Source organism: Zootoca vivipara, chromosome 6 (genome assembly GCF_963506605.1).
Source record: "Zootoca vivipara chromosome 6, rZooViv1.1, whole genome shotgun sequence".
Lineage (NCBI taxonomy): Eukaryota > Metazoa > Chordata > Lepidosauria > Squamata > Lacertidae > Zootoca > Zootoca vivipara.
The window spans coordinates 91,460,697-91,481,960 of NC_083281.1; the positions used below are offsets into that span (position 1 = coordinate 91,460,697).

Here is a 21,264-nt window from a genome sequence, read left to right on the forward strand (position 1 = left end):
GGTGTGGCAGGTGAAGCAAACGGCCTGGGAGGGGGCACCATTGTAGAGCAGCAGCAGAGGTCTCTCGGTCCTTTTTCATGCTCCAGACTGAATATCCCACCTGTTCTTTGGTGCGGGAAATTGTCAAGGGGGACAAAGCGGAGGGGGCTGGACTAAATGACCCATATGGTTCCTTCCAACTCCACAGTTCCATGAATCTATGATTCTATGCCATTGGCTGTTATTAAAAGAGAGGGGGGGCAGGCAAGACCCCACTCACAGTCCCATAAGGGGCATCCTGACGACGCTTGGGAAGCAATTTTATGAGGGGGGGGGAGATTCCTCCTCCTCCATCAAGGGCACTTAGATGGAAGCCTCCCTCAAAAAAACAGATTTCCATGACATGAGATCCCCTTTATCCTCAGAAGTACCGAAGAAGAGTCCTGCCCAGTGGGACAGGAAGGTGTGGGTGTCCATAGCCCCCTCCCCCACACCTACTGGAGGTAGAGCATAGCCATCATGCCTAGTGGTCATCCACAGCCTTCTCCTCCATGAATCTGCCTAAATTCCCTTTAAGGTCAGCCAAGCTGGAAGCCATCATGGCATCACTGGTTGTGGGAGCAAATTCCTTAGTTGGTGCTGAGTGGGAAAAGTCCTGAACCTTGCAACATTCTGCTTCCTTGGGTCCCCCCCCCCCATTTCTAAGCATTTCTTGTGCCGCTGCCAAGTGACTCTGCCCCTTCTCTCTCACAGCCACACAAGACCGCTCCTCTTCTTTCCAACTTTCCCCTTCACCCTCATCACCTAATCGCCCTCATCACCGCACGGCAAGGGGGCTGCAAGTGGGGGAAGTCTCACAGTCTTCATGGGGTGCCAATGGAAGACCTTGGGTGCCATTTTACGCGTCTGTTTTGATGGCCATCCTTATCCACATGCTTACTGATAAGGAGAAACTCCTCTGGGAGGCAAGGAGTATTGGAGGCAGCAGGAGTGCCAGCTTGACCTCGTGTCCATGGGTGCCTGAGGCAGTGGGTGCCCTGGCACAAAAAATTGTGGGTGCCCAGCCGCTTCATGGGAAATTTTGTGGGTGCTCGGGCACCCAGGGCCCCAGGGAGTTGGCACCTAAGGGAGGCAGCAGTGCTGCTGTTTACCAGTTGCTGGAAACCACAGGAGAGGAGAGGGATCTTCTCCCTGGGTCCTGCTGCTTGTGGGCTTCCCAGAAGGGCCATCTCTTTGCCTATTGTGAAAACGGGATGCTGGCCTAGGTGGGCCATTGACCCGATCCAGTAGGTTCTTCTTATGTTCTTGTGTTACATTTGGGGCTTTAGTGAAGTCCTGTGGGAAGGTCCTGTGTGAGTGCCTGGAGGCGGTTGGAGGATGGATGGCGGTTAATGGATTGAGGTTGAACAGTACTGAGGTTGAAGTACTGTTCTTGGGGGACAGGAGGTGGGCAAGTGTGGAGGATTCCCTGGTCCTGAATGGGGTAACTGTGCCCCTGAAGGACCAGGTGCGCAGCCTGGGAGTCATTTTGGACTCACAGCTGTCCATGGAGGCGCAGGTCAACTCTGTATCCAGGGCAGCTGTCTACCAGCTCCATCTGGTACGTAGGCTGAGACCCTACCTGCCTGCAGACTGTCTCGTAGAGTGGTGCATGCTCTAGTTATCTCCCGCTTGGACTACTGCAATGCGCTCTATGTGGTAGCCACCTTTGAAGGTGACCCGGAAACTTCAATTAATCCAGAATGCGGCAGCCAGACTGGGGACGGCCGCCAAGACCATGTAACACCGGTCCTGAAAGACCTACATTGGCTCCCAGTACGTTTCCGAGCACAATTCAAAGTGTTGGTGTTGACCTTTAAAGCCCTAAACGGCCTCGGTCCAGTATGCCTGAAGGAGCGTCTCCACCCCCATCGTTCTGCCCGGACTCAGGTCCAGCGCCGAGGGCCTTCTGGCGGTTCCCTCACTGCAAGAAGCAAAGCTACAGTGATCCAGGTACAGGGCCTTCTCGGTAGTGGCACCCACCCTGTGGAACACCCTCTCATCAGATGTCAAAGAGATAAATAACTACCTGACATTTAGGAAACGTCTGAAGGCGGCCCTGTTTAGGGTAGTTTTTAATGTGTGATATTTTAAATGCATTTTAATCTGTTGGAAGCCACCCAGAGTGGCTGGGGAGAACCAGCTGGATGGGCGGGGTACTAATAATAATAATAATAATAATAATAATAATAATAATAATATGTTGTTGTTGTTGTTGTTGTTGTTGTTGTTGTTGTTGTTGTTGGAAGGTGACTAACATATGATGCAGATAATTCATCCAGCCTCTCTGCAATTTCCTTTTCATCCTTTAGCACACCTCCCCCCCCCATCTAATGGCCCAACTGCCTCCCTAGTCGGTCCCCTGGTCATGGGCGTAGGCAGGGGGGCAGTTGTCCCCCCCTAGAAGCAAAGGGCTGAGGGGCGCAGCGTGGCGGCCCCAGGCTTACGCTCCCCACGCGCCTCCGAAGCTTCGCGCGGGGAGCGAGAGCCTGGGGCTGCCTCCTCAGAACATCTGAAAGGCGCAGGCCATGTAGCCCCACCCACATTCCCACTGTGGCCCCTCCCCTCCCGCCCCTTGGCCCCTCCCCTTGCCCCCCTAATTTTGATCCTGGGTACGCCCCTGCCCCTGGTACTAATGCGCCTGGCAGTTTGTTTTCATGTTGGTCTTGGTGTTTGTTTACTTTGGTGAGAGATGCTTCTCTTTCCAAACGCCTTGAGCTTTCCAGCTCCTTGTTCCTGGAGCCCATGCTCAGTGAGAGCTGGGAGGTTTCCTGTGTTTCTCCTCCTGGCAAAGGAAAGGGATGTTTTACAAGCCACCTGCACTTCGGAGAGCAGCTCCCTCCTGCGGCTCAGGATAAGGTCCAAATGCCCATCTGGCACCGGTGAGAGGGGAAATAATAGAAGGAGATGCTTCATACTGAATTGGACGAAGAGGCTGAGAGGCAGAAGGGAGCAGGGGAATGTCCCCAAATATGTCTGTCCCAGCTGTTGAAGAATCCTAAAAATGTAGAGTTGGAAGGGACCCCAAAGGTCATCATGTCCAACCCCCTGCAATGCAAGAAACAGTATGTGGGATTCACCAAAATAATACATGATGAAACGGTGGGACTTTCGGAGGGGGGATTAAGATGGACATGAGAGTTGCTTGGGGGTCTCCAGGAAAAATGGGCTGGGGTGGGGGGGGGGAGAGGAGGAAGAGAGAATCAGGTAGGAGGCAGAGAGAGCTGAAGGGAATCATGTCCCCCTTTGGGATATCAGCCACGTGGTCATTTTGGTATGCAGTTCACGAGTTGCAAGAACGTTTGCCACACATTTTGAATGAAGCGAAAGCAAATTCCTGTTGACATAGGCAATCCTGTTAACTTAAAATCAGCTTAGCTGTGAGACGAACTGCGAGATCTAGACCTCCAGATTGTTGCAATGGACAGGGGCGCTTTTGTGTGTGTGTTGCCCCTCTGGTGATGAGGCAGCTGTGACCCTTTTCCATGTCTGAACAAGCGGCAGCTGTCCATCTCCATGGTGCAGGTTAGGCTACTGCGGTGCGAGGAGCTGCCCTTGAAGGCTGATCAGAGGCTTCCGCTATTGTGTGTTGTTACAGCCTGTCTCCTGATAGCATTGGGTTGTGGGGTTCTGTTACCCTTGTGCTCCAGTGTCCTGGCTGGCTCACACTTCAGATGTTCAGTGTTAACTGATAAAGAACAACCACTTGGGGACCAAGACTATAAAAACTGGCTCCTGCCCTTCTATCCTATTTCTCCAGTCTGCTGAGAGCCCCCTTCTGTTCATTTTGTCCCATCCACATAGTGAACCCATCAGACGTTCTGGCAATTTTGTAACTCCTCTGTCAAAGCATTTGTAGGATGAAGCAACATAAGACCTGGTGTTTTGATGCCCAGTGTCCGGCTGGAATGGGTCTGATCCTAATTGGAGATTGTATGGATTTGACATTTGTGCTTTATTCTGTTCTTTTAAAAATGAATTTTGTGGCCTAACCCCAATTTTCAGGGTGTCATTTATTTATTTATCTCATGAAATGTGTAGACCAGGCACCCCCAAACAGCGGCCCTCCAGATGTTTTGGCCTACAACTCCCATGATCCCTAGCTAACAGGACCAGTGGTCAGCGATGATGGGAATTGTAGTCCAAAACATCTGGAGGGCCGAAGTTTGGGGATGCCTGGTGTAGACTGCTTGGTTGTAAAAACACCCCCCCCACACACACACACACTTAAGTGTATACAAAAAGATAAAACAATAAATATTTCAATAATAATAATTAACAACAAAATTTTAAAACTTTCAGAAAGTTAAATTAAATATAGACTAAATACAGATTATAGTTAAAGCTTTGGTTTTCCCAGTAGTGATGTATGGAAGTGAGAGCTGGACCATAAAAAAGGCTGATCGCCGAATAATTGATGCTTTTGAATTATGGTGCTGGAGGAGACTCTTGAGAGTCCCATGGACTGCAAGAAGATCAAACCTATCCATTCTGAAGGAAATCAGCCCTAAGTGCTCACTGGAAGGACAGATCCTGAAGCTGAGGCTCCAATACTTTGGCCACCTCATGAGAAGAGAAGACTCCCTGGAAAAGACCCTGATGTTGGGAAAGATGGAGGGCACAAGGAGTAGGGGACGACAGAGGACGAGATGGTTGGACAGTGTTCTCGAAGCTACTAACATGAGTTTAACCAAACTGCGGGAGGCAGTGGAAGACAGGAGTGCCTGGTGTGCTATTGTCCATGGGGTCACGAAGAGTCGTACACGACTAAACGACTAAACAACAACAACCACGGATTAAAACTCGCATCAACTTGCTAAACATCTGGACAGCCTTGTCTAAAGAAAAATGTTTTCAGCAGGTGCCAAAAAGAGGGCAGGGAACGTTCCAGCTTTATGTCAATAGGCAGGGAGTTCTGACGTGTAGGTGCTGCCACACTGAAAGACCAGGTTCTTACAAATGCAGAAAAGGTTTGATGTGGCACGTACGCCAGTTCTGCTTATCAAAGCGTTACATTCAGGATGTCACTGAATGTTGCTCCTCTGCGGAGACCTGTGGAGCATCCACACCATCATAGAGGCAGTCTACCTTCAAGTTCTACTTAGCTGTGACAGGTGGCCATTGGCCTCAAGCCCTGGCTCTGAGTTTCTCAGGTGTATCCAGCTGGCCACTCTTGGCAACACAGATCACTGGACTGAAGGTGCTCTTGTGGACCTTTAGGAGGTGGGTCTAGTCCAGTTTGGTCGATTATGTTCTTATATTTATATCTTCCATCATGGAACCCAAGGAGGCATGCATGAGGGGCTCCCAGGTGGTCCCATCCAGGCACTGGCCAGACCTGCCTACTTTCAGCAAAGTAGTGCCCACATATACCTACAGACCAAACACCTGGGAATTAGGGAGGGCTAGTGAGGTCGGATCCAGCAGGACAATGCTTAGGTTTTGTTCTGAGGACTGGGAAAACCAGTCCCTGCTCAATGTGATTGGAGAGTCTCAGAGAAGTGCCAAGAGGTATCCTTAGCATGTTGGCTTCCCAAATGCTGACTTCATAAACAGATAAACCAACCAACACAGTCCTGCCTACTCTCTGGAAAATGTTTGAATGTTGTGGGTAGCAGGAGAGGATATATTGGTTAGCTATTATCTTTCTTAACTCACGTTCATGAGTTTATTCACACAGCAGAGCACATTCCCCTCTTTACACAGCAGGAAGCTAGTTGCAGATTCGTTAGAATCTCTTAAGTTAAGCAATCCAATCTGGCATGCCCAGGTTGGAGTATATTCCTGATCTGATTCCCTCCTAAAAGAATAAAGACACAACAGTCTTCTTTTAAAAGTAATAAGAAGTTTACTCACATTCAGTTCACAGTTGGATCCCTGAAGGCAGACTTTAGCTTTAGCTTAGTTACAGGAGAGGGTTTTAGTTCATCCCATGTAGGAACTCATCCCACATGCTGCTAGCTGAGAGCCAGCAGTGCAGTCCAAGAGAAGGAAAGGCATTAAAAGAGGAAAGTGGCTGTGTGACTGGACCTTTTGTGGGGTCTGGAAGGGTCACGCCCACCTACCAGGTCATATGCAAAGGAAGGATGCTCCTGACCAGGTGTAACAGGAAGTTCAACTGTCTGGACCGACATTCCTCTGAATGTCCACTCTAGGCAAACAGGAAATGTTGTACAGTGTTACCTTGGTTTGCATAAGTCTTGGTTTGCATACGTTTTGGATTACAAACTCGTCAAACCCGGAAGTGCGTGTCCCGGTTTGCAACCTTTTTTTGGACTACAACCCATTTTGGGGGGATTATGAACAATTTTTTTTGAGGCCCCATTGGTGAAAGCACACCTTGGGTTACAACCTGTTTTGGTTTACAAACGGACCTCTGGAACGGATTATGGTCGTAAACCAACGTACCACTGGATTTGACTGCTTATGTTACATCCCACAGAAAAGCCTCCCCCCCCCATCACCCGATATGCTTCTAGGGGGATATAGGAGCTTGCCTTGTGCCAAGCCTAGCCACTGGTCCACCTAGCTCAGGAACCTGGGTTGTCTACACCAGCAATGGGAAGCCTCTTAACCCTCCACCCCACCCTCAAGATGTTGCTGGATCACGACTCCTTTCACCCCCTGCCCATGGTCCATGTTGCTGGCTGAAGGTGAGGGTTACGGGGAGCCCAGCAGCGCCTGAAGATGCCACCGGTTGAACAAGGCTGTTTTCCAGACGTGGGATGGAACTGGGCACCTTTCTGGGTGCAAAACATTTACTCTTCCAGAGAGCAAAGACCCCTTGCCCCTCCCCCGCCCTGGTATGATGCTCCATCTGGGCACCTGGCCTAGTGGTTCATTGTCTGGCTGGGCTGAGCCAGTGTGGGGGGTGGGGGCAAGAAGGCATTGGGCAAGACTGCAGTGGATCCTGCCTGCAACAGATCCTGCCCTGGTTGGCTCTCAGCTTAGGAACACTTCTCTATCCCGAGTAGAGCGTTGGCGTGGAGGACAGGTGACTCCCTTAGTTAAGCAGACAGTCAGGATGGCACAGTTTTTTGGGGGGGAGTCTCCAGCTGATGGGGAAGGGGTGCCCTTCCAGCTGCCAGATTTATACAAGTGCCCTGATCTCCTCCCCCCTCCCCCCTCCCCCATTGCTTCACCACAAAGGAACTTAGGAAATGTCACTCGGCTGCTCTCTGCTCTTCCGTGTTCCGGACATTCAGATCCAGAGTTTTGGGAGTGCTGCAGCAGTGCCCGGGTTGGGCTGCCAGGAAGCTGCCAGGGAAGGCTGAAAAGGTCTGTCTTTTCCCACCAAGCAGCCCTCCCTCATGCACTTGTGGACATCCAGACACACAGTGGATTCCTGGGCAGGCCTTAGATGGCTGATAAGGTTTGTGCCAGAAAGACTCTTGAGAGAAGGCACTGAGGGGCTGGGGATGGGGAGGAGATTGTCAGCCAGTAAGTTCGAGTTTCTTTTTTTATGTTTGAAGGGACCTGATTGCTGCTTCCGCTGCCTACTATATTGCTCCTCTCATTTCTGAGAAGGGGAGGGTGGTGCCATTTCTGTGCCTTAAAAACTCACCACTTTGTACAGTTCTGGTCGCCTCACCTCTCAAAGGATATTGTAATGCTGGAAAAGGTTAGGAAAAGGGCAGCCAAAATGATCAAAGGGTTGTTGCGACACCCCCCCCAAAAGGTTGCAGAGTTTGGGACTTTTCAATTTAGAACAGAGGTTAAAGGTAAAGGGGCCCCTGACCATCAGGTCCAGTTGTGTCCGGCTCTTGGGCTGTCCCGAGAATCCACTGGATAACATTGGGGGAAGACCATTGCCTCAGGAGAGTGAGGAAAATTCTTAGGGATGATTCACACCCTGGCTGGCACTTTCTTGATCTCCTGCCCTCGGGCAGAAGATATAGAGGCATGATTAGTCGCACCAACAGGGTAAAGAACCAAGCTTCTATCCATGGGCTGTTAGGCTGCTAAATGAAAAGATAACAGGGCAACTGACTTTCAGGTTTGGTAGGTGTGCGTCAGTAAATTAGGGGAATTAAGACTAAGAGAGCTGAGTGGGGTGCTCATGTAACCTCACTGTATACAAGTTGTACAAGTGACAATAAAGTATTTCAATTTCGATTAGAGAAATGTTTTTTTTTGGGGGGGGGAGGCTACTAGCCATAATGGCTGTGCTCTGCCTCCACGGTCAGTCAGAGGCAACAATGCTTCTGAATGTCAGTTTCTGGAAGCCACAGGAGGGGAGAGGGCTCTTGTGCTTGGGGGCTTCAGTTTGGGGCATTTGTTTGTCCTCTGTGAGAACAGGAGGCTGGACTAGATGGGCCATTGGCCTGATCCAGCAGCCTCTTATGTTCTTACAAGGCAAAAATGCTGCTATTTGTTCCTTTGTGATGAGTCCCGACTCTTCCATCTTCCTGCATTTGTCCGCCTCCCCAACCCCCGAGGACATTGAGCTTCTGGGTCTCAGGCAGAGAAAGCTCTTTCCTGCTTCCTGATCCTGTTAACTTGAGATGCTGCTGGGGGATTGAACCTGCAGAGTGTCTGTTCTGCTACAGAGCTTTGCAGGGAATTCCAAAGGAGGCAAATCCCTCCTCAGCCAGTGGAAGTTTCCTTGGGTGAGGAAAGAGCACAGTCCTTTTGCTCACAGTGTGGCCTGCCAGCTCTGGAGACTGACTGGACAAGTTCCAACATGGGGGAAGAGGGGATCTCACCACCCAGATTTGAGAGGAGGCGCTGAATAGGGAAAGTCAGTTTGGCGACATCAGTTGAATGATGGCTCTTTCAGGGCAAATATAAAAATCAATCAAGAAGCAATTGCAAGGGTTTTTATGTATGTGGGCAAGAACTGCCAATCTCCTGGGTGTCCTGTGGGTAGCAGAATAGGCCATTAGGGCAGGCTGTGATGATGTTATTCGTCCATAAGAACATATGTAGAGTCTGCATCCTGTTCTCACAGTGGCCAACCAGATGCCCACAAGCAGGATTTGAGCACAAGAGCATTCTCCCCTCCTGTGGTTTCCAGCAACTGGTATTCAGAAGCATTAACGCCCCCAACTGTAATGGCAGAGCATAGCCAACATGACTAGTAGCCAGTCTTTGTGGTCTTGCCCAAGCGAATAACTCTGGATCCCCATGAAAAGCTTTGCAGAGTCCCTGGCCTCAAAACATCCAGTAACTTTTCTGCTGGGCAAGTTTCCTCTCTCCCCACCAGTCCTGGGTGGGTTTCAGATTCCCTGGAGGTCTTTATTGCCAAACTGCGTGCTGTAAGAGAGCCATTTAGTACTGTAGGTTTGTTGCATTTTATAGAATCATCGAATTGTAGAGCTGGAAGGAACCCCGAGCGTCATCTAATCCAACCCCTCTGCAATGCAGGAATTTATATCCCAGCCTTTCCTCCAAGGAGCCCAAGGTGGCGTAGATGGTTCTTCCCTCTCCTCATTTAATCCCCATAACAACCTTGTGAGGTAGGCGAGGCTAAGAGGCAGCAGCTGGCCCAAATTCACCCAGCGACCTTCATGACTGAATAATGACTCGAACCCTGGCCTCACAGGTCCAACGCTCTCTTGTAGCTGGTGAGGAATAAATAACCTCTGAGCCCCAAAGCACCATCTGCACTGAGGCCAATGGGACCTGGCCTCTTACCCATTCCACAAGCACCCACCTTCAGGGCCGCCTTAAGCATATCCAGCGCTGTGGTGCAAAGCTCCCTCCGGTGCCCCCACCCCATTTCACAGAGTTGACAACCTTTTTTTTAGGGAGGAGGTGGGGGGGGGGCTGGAGGTGGGGGGCAGTGGCTGGAGGGTGGCTCCTCTGGCAGGGAAAAGACTGAGGCTGGACACAGCACCTCCCGGCTCAGCTGGCCGCTTCATGCCACAGTGGCCACAGCAGATGGAGGCTCCTGGCGTGGCGCTGCTTCTGCGCGGCATGGCAGTGGCAGGTGAGGGTGGCGAGCTTGTGGGAATGATAGGGATGTGGATTAGGATATATTATTAGATAGATCCTATCCAAGCTTGTGTTAGCAAGCTTCCAATATCAGCAGAGTGACATTCCCCTTTTGTGCGCAGCAAAGCATATTACACTTCCTGGCAAAGGTCCCCTTTGTCCCTCTTAAAAGAAATACACAACACAGTGTTTATAAAATAAGATAGAGTTTACTTACAGTTTCATCCTGAGTTAACAGCATAATCTCAGAAAGGCAGGCTTGCTTAGATAAGTTACAAGTATATACATGTGGAGACTACTTAGTAAAGTAAGGCTCCATCTGGTCTCACTCTTGGCAGCAGGCCAAGAGGGAGAACCATCCTAACTGGAGATTCTCTGGAGATGTGTTCCCATCGAAGGATAGAAGGCTAAGAGAGAGAGTGGCTGCTGGTTAGAGGTTTTTGTCAGCAGGTCCATCTCATTTGCATGTCTTTATGTACAGGAACTTAATCAGGTGTCCCTCCAGGTAAGTTCCTGTTAGTGGACACTCTAGGAACTGTTGTGACTTGTCTGCCCCAGTGTTCCATCCCACAGAGCTGATGCCGAGAGGCGCTGCGTCCAGCCTCCACCTCTACCCTGGCACCCTCCAGAGCTCGGTGCCCTGGCGCCCCATGCCACTAGCCTCTATGGGTAAGATGCCCCTCCCAATCTTTCTCCAGCCTTCCTCTGCTGAGAACACGTCATTCTGCTCTGAGGTTCCTGTTTGGTTCCCAGCCCTCCCCCTCCTCTGCAGCCCCGAGAGGCAGCCTCTCTCTCTCCCACGTGCACACCAGAACACGATGAGTATAATCGCGGATTATGCATCTCATGAGCCCCTCCCTGTCTATCAGAACAAGGCAGTGCGGCTTCCCCTTCACAAAGGGCCTGAGTTCCAGGGCTGCCCCAATATATTTGGGTGCCTAATGCAAAATCCCCCCCTTCGCTCCCTCCCCATTACACACAGAGAAATGGACATGGGACCCAGTCCATTGGGGATTTCTCTCCATTGCAGTGAGCAAGCATGCTCTTGTTTCATGTCCCCTTGGCTTCAGGGGACCTCACACAGGAAAAGATACAGGTGGCTTGTTATATTATGTTGCTGTTTATTTATATGCCACCTTTCAGGCAGAAAGGCAGCTCCCAAGGATAAACAAGTATAAACAAATACAGTAATGCAAAGGACAAAATATTGCAGTGCAGCAAACATACCAGCATGCCAATACAATACTATACGCGTCTAAATTAAGCGTCTGACGTTGCAAAAGTATTAAAACCCATTCATTTTCCTGCCCAAAAGGCAGCCGACTATTCCCCACAAAAACATTGAGAGAGCAAGTATGTGGAAATGTAAAGAGAAGGGTGGTGAATTTTATCATATGTGGTGGACATGCGAAAAAGTTAAAAGATTTTGGGAAATGATATGCAATGAATTGAAAAAGATTCTTAAATATACTTTTCCCAAAAAACCGGAGGCTTTTTTATTGGGACTTATAGGACAGGAGATTGTAAAAGGAGATCAAGTACTATTTTTGTATGCGACAACCGCGGCTATGACTTTGTTAGCCCAAAAATGGAAAACCCAGGAGTTACCGACGATTGAAGAGTGGCAGACGAAAATGATGGACTATGCGGAACTAGCAAGACTGACTAGCAGGATCCGAAACCAGGGAGAGTCAAAGTTCCAAAAGGACTGGAGTAAATTTGTGGACTATATGGAGAAGAACTGTAGAAGTTTGAAGACACTCGCAGGACTGAAATAAAGCCTACGAATTGACTCTAGATAGAAGGAATAAAGAAACTGCAAACAGGAATCGACAAAAAAACCGACTGGGGGGAGGAAGGGAAGTCAAAGCTCGGCAGAGCAAAGAAAACTGTAATAATTGATAAGATGGTTAGAAGAAAAATTCTGTGTTTGTTATGTTTATGTTATGTTTGTTGTTGTTAGCTTTGTTATTGTTAAATGTGTTTAATTGGAAAATTTAGTAAAATGTCTTTAAAAAGAGAGAGAGAGCAAATATGAGAATTTCAGCAGCAGTTCCTCCTTGTAAGGGTCCCAGGCTGCCTTCTCCTTGCAGGAGTTGAGAGGCAGCTCAGCTCAGTAGCAATTGGCACAAGCACTGGAGAGGTCAAGAAGCAGGTTTGCACAGCAGGAGCTGCCCTGGAATGCTGAGCCCTGTTTGGGGGTGGCTGAGATCCAAGGCAAGGCTGGGATGCAACACGCCCAGCTGTGTAGCTTGCAACAGCAGAGGAAATGTGGACTTCATTTTTCCACCTCGTTCTGTTCAGCAGGAAACATCAGCCCAGCTGCCGACGCTTTGTCCCACCAGCTTGAAACACTCTCGCCTGCATCTGAAGCTTCTAACAAACTAGACAGTCAGTGTCTCGCCTCTGGTTGCTTGCTTGCAGGAAGCAGGTCTGGTCCATTATATAGTGCTGCCTGAGGTGGAGGGCGAAACGGGGAGCATTCATAAGCTGGCTGACTGGAGGCCATAGACTTCTCTTCTAGGGCATCTTCTAGGGCACCTGCTCTGCCTCCTGCACCTGTGGCTCAGATGCCAGCTTTGGAAATGGAAGATTCTGAGTGGGGCTGGGGGGGGGCATACCCTTTCTGGGCAACTGGCCTAGAAGGAAAAATAGCAGCAGTCAGGCCAGTTTTGGGGGTGATGGTGGGAGAAGCCCTTGTGCTCGCTTCTTGCTCTCTTCCTCGCAGAATGCCAATGCCAGGAAGGGGCTGCTGTTGTCTGCCTTGTGAAAAGGGCATATATATCTAGGCCAGGCTGACATCCTGTATAGAAAAAGGGTGTGGGGCTGTGTGTGTGTTTGTGTGTGTTGCTCTTTCCCTAAGCCTGACTGCGCTCAGCTCTCTCCTTATGGCAGTTTCCGTGCCATTAACTTGGTGGCTCCTACATTAAGATTTCATTGTCTCTAATGGACTCTGCTGAAAAGGGAGAGGGAGGAGGGGCACTTCCTTGAGCCCCCACCCCCACCCCGGCTGCCCTCAGAAATCCATGGGAAACTTGTGGCTTTGAGCTGCCAGTCACTTGTGATTCAATGAAGGCTCTTCAGATGGAACGGGAGAAGTGTACACACACCTCCGTTTACTCCAATGCGCTCCCGCTACTGCTTTGAGGAGTGTGGGGTCTGCACATTAGCCGCACTCCATTTCTCTCTCCTGTGAGATGCTCTGCTTGGCGCAGTTTTCCCCAAAACCAGCTTCAGTCTGAATTGATAGAAGGGGAAAGAACAGCCTAACTGCGTTTTAAGGGGGTAGTGTGGTTACAGCCACGGCTACTAGCCAGGATGGGGCTGCTCTGCCTCCCCAGGGGAGGCAGCAATGCTTCTGAGTATCGGTTGTTGGAAACCACAAGAGGAGAGAATTGCTTTAGTGCAGGGGTGGCCAATTCCCAAGAGTCTGCAATCTACTCACAGAGTTTAAAAAAACTGGCAATGATCTACCCCCTTTTTTGGGGTTCGGGTCAAAGTTGTTGGGCTTTTTTTAGGAAGAAGGAAGGTCCATTTGGGGGAGGGTTGGGTCAAAGTTGTTGAGTTTTTCAGGGAGGAGGTAAAATGTTGAGCTTTTTTTTAGGGGAGCCACAGTTGTTCAGCTTCTTTGGGGGGAGCCAATGATCTACTAGTGATCTAATGCAGGCATCCAGTGATCTACCAGTAGATCACTATCTACCTGTTGGACATGCCTGCTTTAGTGCATGGGTAGGCAACCTAAGGCCTGGGGGCCCAATCACCTTCTAAATCCAGCCCGCAGACAGTCCAGGAATCAGTGTGTTTTTACATGAGTAGAATGTGCCCCTTTATTTAAAATGCATCTCTGGGTTATTTGTGGGGCACAGGAATTCCTTCATTCCCCCCCCCAAAAAAATAAGGTCCAGCCCCCCACAAGGTCTGAGGGACAGTGGACCGGCCCCCTGCTGAAAAAGTTTGCTGACCCCTGCTTTAGTGCTTGGGTCCCACTTGCAGGTTTCCCAATACAGTAGAGGCATCTGGCCAGCCACTGTGAGAACAGGATGCTGGACTAGATGGGCCACTGGCCTCATCCAGTAGGCTCTTCTGACGTTCTTGTGTTTCTGTGCTGTTTCTCTTTTCAGGGAATGGCTTTAAACAGTCTTTAAATGTATTGGATTCAAGTTCAGTCACTTTTGCAATTGCTGCAGAAGATCCCGGCCGTCACGGGCGTAACAGTATGTTTCTGAGCACAATTCAAAGTTTGGTGCTGACCTTTAAAGCCCTAAATGGCCTCGGTCCAGTATACCTGAAGGAGTGTCTCCACCTCCATCATTCTGCCCGGACACTGAGGTCCAGCACCGAGGGCCTTCTGGCGGTTCCCTCGTTGCAAGAAGCCAAGTTGCAGGGAACTAGGCAGAGGGCCTTCTCGGTGGTGGCGCCTGCCCTGTGGAACGCCCTCCCAACAGATGTCAAAGAGGAAAACAACTACCAGACTTTTAGAAGACATCTGAAGGCAGCCCTGTTCAGGGAGGCTTTTAATGTTTAATAGATTATTGTGTTTTATTCTTCTGTTGAAAGCCGCCCAGAGTGGCTGGGGAGACCCGGCCAGATGGGCGGGGTATAAATATATTATTATTATTATTATTACTATTATTATTATTATTATTATTAGTGCTCCTGTGTCAAGGTTGTTGTGGCACAACTTCGCATTTCTTCCTCTGCCTTGTTGTGTGAAGTGTTTGGTCCTCTGTGGAACTGCACTTTGGCTCAGAAGAGCATGGTTAGAACACCTCCTGCATTTCTGGCTTTCATAGAATAACAGAATTGCAGAGTTGGAAGGGACTCCCAAGGGTCATCTAGTTCGACCCCCTGCTATGCAGGAATCACAGCTAAAGATGGGAGGAAAGCTACTTTATGTCCCAGCCAGACCCACAAGCCTTTTTGTTCCTGCCCATGCGTGCACCGGAGGCTTCCTGCCAATGCCACTGTAATCCCCATAACAACCTTGTTATGGGGATTACATGAGGTGCGGGGGGGGGGGAGAACCATGTAAATGCCACTTTGATCTCCTTGGAGAAACAGGTAGGATAAAAATACAAAACATTGACCAGGAACAATGAAACATATGTTGCAGATATTTCCCCCCCCCCACACACACATTTATTCTGCTATTTTTTGTGATATACATGAGAAAACTTGGTCTACTTATTTGTAAAACATTCTTGTTTGTAAAACCCAATAAAAAAACAAACAAATCAAGAAGCCTTGGCCAGGTCGTGGGGGTGGGGGGCGTTCCTGGTGCAAGGTGAGGTGAGCTGGGGCTGGGGCAGCCCCGGAGCCTCCCCGATCCCCTGGCCCGACGGGCGCCTCCGCTCCCTCCCTGCTTTGCGGGCCCCTCCGGCTGCTTCTGGAACTTGTGACCCGGCCGAGCGCGCTTCTGGCACCGTCAGCGGCTTTTCCATCGCCGCGGCCTCCTGACCCCGCGAGCTCGTGCAGCCGGGAGAGGAAGGGAGCGAGGCGGGGAAGGCCCGGGCCGCCTGCCTCTCTCTCTCTCTCTCTCTCTCCTCTGCTGTCGGAAGCGCCCTCCCCGCGGCTGCCGGTCCCCGCTCGTGGGAACTCTGGACGCGCTCAGAGGCACCCTTGGGCCTGGCCGGGCGCCCGCGGCTCCTCCTTATCAGCTCGCAGCCGGCGGGCCGGGCGGGGCGCTGCGAGGTTGGAGGGGGCGCAAGCAGGGCGGGCCCCTGCCTGGGCGCGCCAGATAAGCACCACCGACCACCCCGCCGCTTCCCTCGCTGTGCCGCGCGCCGCCGCCGGCGGCCTCATTCAGAGGGCGCTCAGCACCAGCTGAAAGACAGCCAAAGCGCCATTGCGCGCCTCTGCCCCGCCGGGCGCTCCTGGCTCGCTCTGAGTTATTTCCTATGTAGGTCCTCCGGGGCAGAGATCTCGACTGCTGCCCTGGGAGACCTCTGCGCCACGAGGACGTTAACAGAAACACGGCTTGGCTGGAGCAAAACCCGTTCACACGGCGGACCTCCGGCAACCTTCCTCCGCGGGTTTTGGACTACGATTCACATCAGCGCCCCTGGCGCTGCTGGCTGGGGCCGATGCATCCCAAAATATCTGGAAGGGGTCTTTGAGTGTGGCAAAGACCAGCGGGGCCCCCATGCCTTTGTGCCAGGGGGCACTTTGTCCGAGTCACTGCGGGAGATGGTCTGCTTAGCCTTTAGAGGGGAAAACTTCTTGAATGAGGCGTTGCTGCCACTGTGCTGGTCCTTTTAGTCCACCTGGGCAAAGATGCAGAGTGAAGCCAACCTGGTGTCTTCCAGGTGTTTTGGACTACAGCTCCCATCAGCCCCAGTGACATGTGGCTGTGCCTTATACAGGGCTGATGGGAGTAGTAGTCCAGAACACCTGGAAGGCACCAGGCTGGTGCAGAGTCACCCTTTCTAGTTTATTGACAGCTTGGGTCCTATACCAGCCCCTTGTGAAAACCACTAGCTGGGCTGGCGCCTTGTTAAGCTATGGAACTCTCTTTCATAGGAGGCAGTGATGGCCACCAGCTTGGTCAGCTTTAAAAGAGGGCTAGCCTTATATTCCTCTCTGAATTTTTCCACCCATTGCTACCGACCACAATGGCTATGCTCTGCCTCCATCCCCCCCCCAATGGTCAGAGGCAGTGGTGCTTCTGAATACCGATTGCTGGAAACCGCAAGAGGAGAGGCTGTTCTTGTGCTCAGGTCCTGCTTGTGAGCTTCCCGTTATGGGTGTCTGGTTGGCCACTGTGGGAACAGGATGCTGGACTAGATGGGCCATTAGAAGATTCAGGACAGGTAAAATAAACCCCTTCTTCACACAGCAGATGGTTAGCCGGTGGAACTCCCTCCCAGAGGAAGCAGTGACAGCCAGCGACTTGAATGGGTTTAAAAGAGGATTGGACACATTCGTGGAGGAGGAAGAGAGGGCTGTCAATGGCTACCAGTCGTTGGAATGGAAACCTCTGAAGGGGAAAGGGCCCTTGTGTTCAGATCCTGCTTGCTGGTGTTCCCCCAGCATCCAACCGGCCACTGTGGAGAGCAGGATGCTGCACTAGATTAAGGTTACCAGACGTTCCCATTTCCCGGGGACAGTCCCCGGATTTACAAATCAGTCCCCATACAAAACCCATTGAAGTTGAAAAGTGTCCCCAGATTCATTGAAAAAAAAATCTGGTAACCTTACCATTGGCCTGACCCAGCAGGCTCTGCTTCTGTTTTTACGTTTTGTGAGGAAGGGAAGCGGTGCTGGCTGAAGTTGAATGGCTCCCTTTTGCCAGTGACTTCCCAGAAGCCTTACCTGAGGAGCCAACTGGGTGATGCGGCTCAGAGCACCTCAGCAGCTGGCTCATGCAGAAGTCCCGCCCGCCCCACTGAGAGCCGCCTCAGTCATAAGCCCTCTTGAGAACAAAGGGACGTGTCTTCCTCACCCAGTCCTCTTTTCCCTCCTCTTGACTTTCTGAGCTTATGGAAAATGCCTATGGAAAATCTGAGTGGCCGGCCTCTCTGGCACACACAATGTGCCCTTCATGCTCCCTGCCTGCTAACGCTGCCGCCACACACAGACCAGGCTTTCAGGCCAGATGAATGGGACACGCCTGGGCCCAGCATCTTCCACGGGGGATTCCAGGCGGCAGCGGATGCCTCCACGATCCCCTGCCGTCCAGGAAAGAGCTCTTCTGTTTACCGGTAGCTGCAAGGAATGTGAGGAAACTAAGGCACAGAGAGAAGGGCGGCAGGAAGAGACACGCTGGCCTTCCCGATTTCACCCAGCTTTTTCTAGAGCAGGGGTTCCGAACAAAATTTTCTCGAGGACCACTCATCGAGCCGCTATTGTGACAAGGACCCCCATTAATTCCTAATCCTAAAATTAAAAAGTGAGAGCCAAATTAAGAGTCTTTTTATATTTTATATTTATACGTTTTTTACAGTTACAACAGAGTACTCCTTCAGTATACAGTTAGTTTTAATTTTCAGTTCTTAATGAGATGAGTTAAATCTGTCCTTTGAGTCCATTATTTCTGAAATATTAGGTTTGTTTACAAACACTACTGTTTTGCAAAGAGGCAGTGAGCGCCAGGGAGGAGGGAGGGGAATGGAGAAGACCGGGTACCTGCGCAGTAGCGCACAAATGAAGCCGACGCACGCAAAGCATCTTGGGGAGGTGAGCGATAGTAGAATGCGCGCGCTGCCTCTTTGCAAAACAGTAGTGTTTGTAAAGCGCCACCTAGCGGCATACAGCAGAACTACTGCCTCTATCTAATTCTAGTTTTGCGCTAGACTCTGCTCATGCAGGAAGCGGCCAAAACAAAAAATCTGTTATCATACGAAATATATTTAATATATTTTTTATTCTAATAGCATCTTGCGGACCCCTCTGGCATAGCTCGCGGACCCCTGGGGGTCTGCGGACCACCTGTTGGGAACCACTGTTCTAGAGGCTCATTCCTTCTGCAATCATTGCAAGACAAATTCCGGAGGCAACAGCACCTTAAAAACTTGACAGGTTTATTGTGGTTGGGATTGGGTGGCCCTTGTGGTCTCTTCCAACTCTATGATTCTATGACTTCTATCACCACAGTTCAAGAAGGATACTGACAAGCTGGAACGTGTCCAGAAGAGGGCAACCAAAATGGTCAAAGGCCTGGAAATGATGCCTTATGAGGAACGGCTCAGGGAGCTGGGTATTTTTAGCCTGGAGAAGAGAAGGTTAAGGGGTGATATGATAGCCATGTTCAAATATATGAAAGGATGTCATATGGAGGAGGGAGAAAGATTGTTTTCTGCTGCTCCAGGGAAGCGGACACAGAGCAATGGATTCAAACTTCCCTTTGTTTCATCTGTGGCTAATGGCTGCATTCTGTTCCTTTATGTAAATATAAAGGTAAAGGGACCCCTGACCGTTAGTTCCAGTTGCGGACAACTCTGGGGTTGTGGTGCTCATCTCACTTTACTAGACGAGGGAGCCAGCGTACAGCTTCCAGGTCATGTGGCCAGCATGACTAAGCCGCTTCTGGCGAACCAGAGCAGCACACGGAAACACCGTTTACCTTCCCGTTTACCTTCCTATTTATCTACTTGCACTTTGACGTGCTTTTGAACTGCTAGGTTGGCAGGAGCTGGGACCGAAAAACGGGAGCTCACCCCGTCGCGGGGATTCGAACCGCCGACCTTCCGATCAGCAAGCCCTAGGCTCAGTGGTTTAACCCACAGCACCATTATGGATATGTCACTATTGGCTGTTATGAGAGAAGGGGCAAAACCAAATTCCACTTCCTCTGGGCCTGGGACTCTCTGTGGGCTCCGCCCTGTGGATCTGAACCATCATGGAGTTTCCTTTGCACAGGTGCACCTTGAGAAAGGCTCTGTGTCGTTGATTCCTAAATGTTCCTTCTGTTTTTCCTGTGAGATGATCTTCCTCACGGGTCTTTCCAAGTGTCTGCTCTTTGCTCTTCTTCCTCCCTTTCTCTTTGAAGCAAAAAGTTAGGGGCCTAGGAGGCTGCCTTAAAAAGGTAAAGGACCCCTGACAGTTAAGTCCAGTCACAAACAACTCTGCAGTTGTGGCGCTCATCTCGCTTTACAGGCCGAGGGAGCCGGCGTTTTGTCTGCAGACAGTTTTCCCGGGTCATGTGGCCAGCTTGACTAAGCCGCTTCTGGCGAAACCAGAGCAGTGAATGCCTTCCCGCCAGAGCGGTACCTATTTATCTACTTGCACTTTGACGTGCTTTCGAACTGCTAGGTTGGCTGGAGCAGGGACCGAAAAACGGGAGCTCACCCCGTCGCGGGGATTCGAACCGCCGACCTTCCGATCAGCAAGCCCTAGGCTCTGTGGTTTACACCACAGCGCCAAGCAAACCCTTGGCCTAGCTGGCTTGGTATTGGCTCCCCGGAATTCCAAACACGGAATCTTTCCCAGCCCGACATGGAAGTTCCAGCCGGGATGGAACCAGGGAAGGCATGCAAGGCTGATGCTCTGCCCCTGAGCTTTGGCCCTTCCTTCCCCAGGGTTAATGATGCCTGCTAAGGACAAGCAAGCACCAGGGTGAGCAAGAACCATCCTCCCACCTCAGCTCTGCTGCCTCCTCCCTCCTCCTCCCAGAAAGCAGCGGCTGCTCATTAGGGCTGGCTCTGCTTGTCAGCCGAGCGCCTCCGCCCGCATGGCTGTTGCCAGGGCCTTCCTCTGGAGCCTTCCCTGGGGGCCGCTGCTTGCAACAAAAGGGCTCATTACCTCTTCCTTGGCTGGCAAATGCCAGGCGGGCGCGAGAAGCAGGCATGGATCAGTTGCTGGTCACCAGCCCAGAGACAGGCCTCTTTGGCAGACCCAGACCCAGCGGAGCCGGTTCCCCTCCACTGAGCTAAGGGAGAGACCCTCACACGTCCTCAGGCACAGGGCCCCTGCTCAGCAGCCCTTTCTGACATTTTGGGTTGCTGTGATTTTACTGAGTTGCATTCATGGCTCGATAAATTAATGGTTCTGGTTTGCTTTATTTATTGCGTTTGATATTCCAGTGTTTACAGCATTTGTTTTCCCTCCCCTCGTGCTATTGTGATTGTGGTGAGCCGCTTTGAGCTCAGTGTTTGTCGTTGGGGAGGTGGAATAAAAACATTAAAATGGAATAAAAATCAAATGACACCCATGAAAATGGGGGTTGTGGGGAAGAGACTGTTAGTTGAACACAGCTGGGGAGAAGGGACTCAGTTTGTAAATAGTTGTTTGTGGTGCTGCTGGTGCTGCTGGTTTGATCTCAGATGCTGCCCCTGCTTTGGTTTCCTTCTGGAACAGCTAGAATAATAGAATCATAGAGTTAGAAGAGACCACAAGGGCCATCCAGTCCAACCCCCTGCCAAGTAGGCAACACCATCAAAGCATTCCTGACAGATGGCTGTCAAGCCTCTGCTTAAAAACCTCCAAAGAAAGAGACTCCACCACACTCCTTGGTAGCAAATTCCACTGCCAAACAGCTCTTACTGTCAGGAAGTTCTTCCTAATGTTTAGGTGGAATCTTCTTTTTTTGTAGTTTGAATCCATTGCTCCGTGTCCGCTTCTCTGGAGCAGCAGAAAACAACCTTTCTCCCTCCTCTATATGACATCCTTTTATATATTTGAACATGGCTATCATATCACCCCTTAACCTTCTCTTCTCCAGCTCTGGGTCTTCTGATTCGTGCTCAGTTTAGGAAGAACTTTCTGACAGTGAGAGCTATTCAACAGTGGAACGGACTCTCTTGGGAAGTGGTGGACTCTCCTTCCTTGGAGGTTTTTAAATAGAGCTTGGCTGGCCACCTGCCAGGGATTATT

At 50.7% G+C, this 21,264-nt stretch overlaps 1 protein-coding gene across 5 annotated transcripts in view; it reads left to right on the forward strand.

Annotated features, from left to right (window-relative positions):
* Positions 1-21,264, forward strand: part of DMTN (dematin actin binding protein) — a 62,070-nt gene that overhangs the window by 1,597 nt on the left and 39,209 nt on the right. The window lies entirely within an intron of this gene.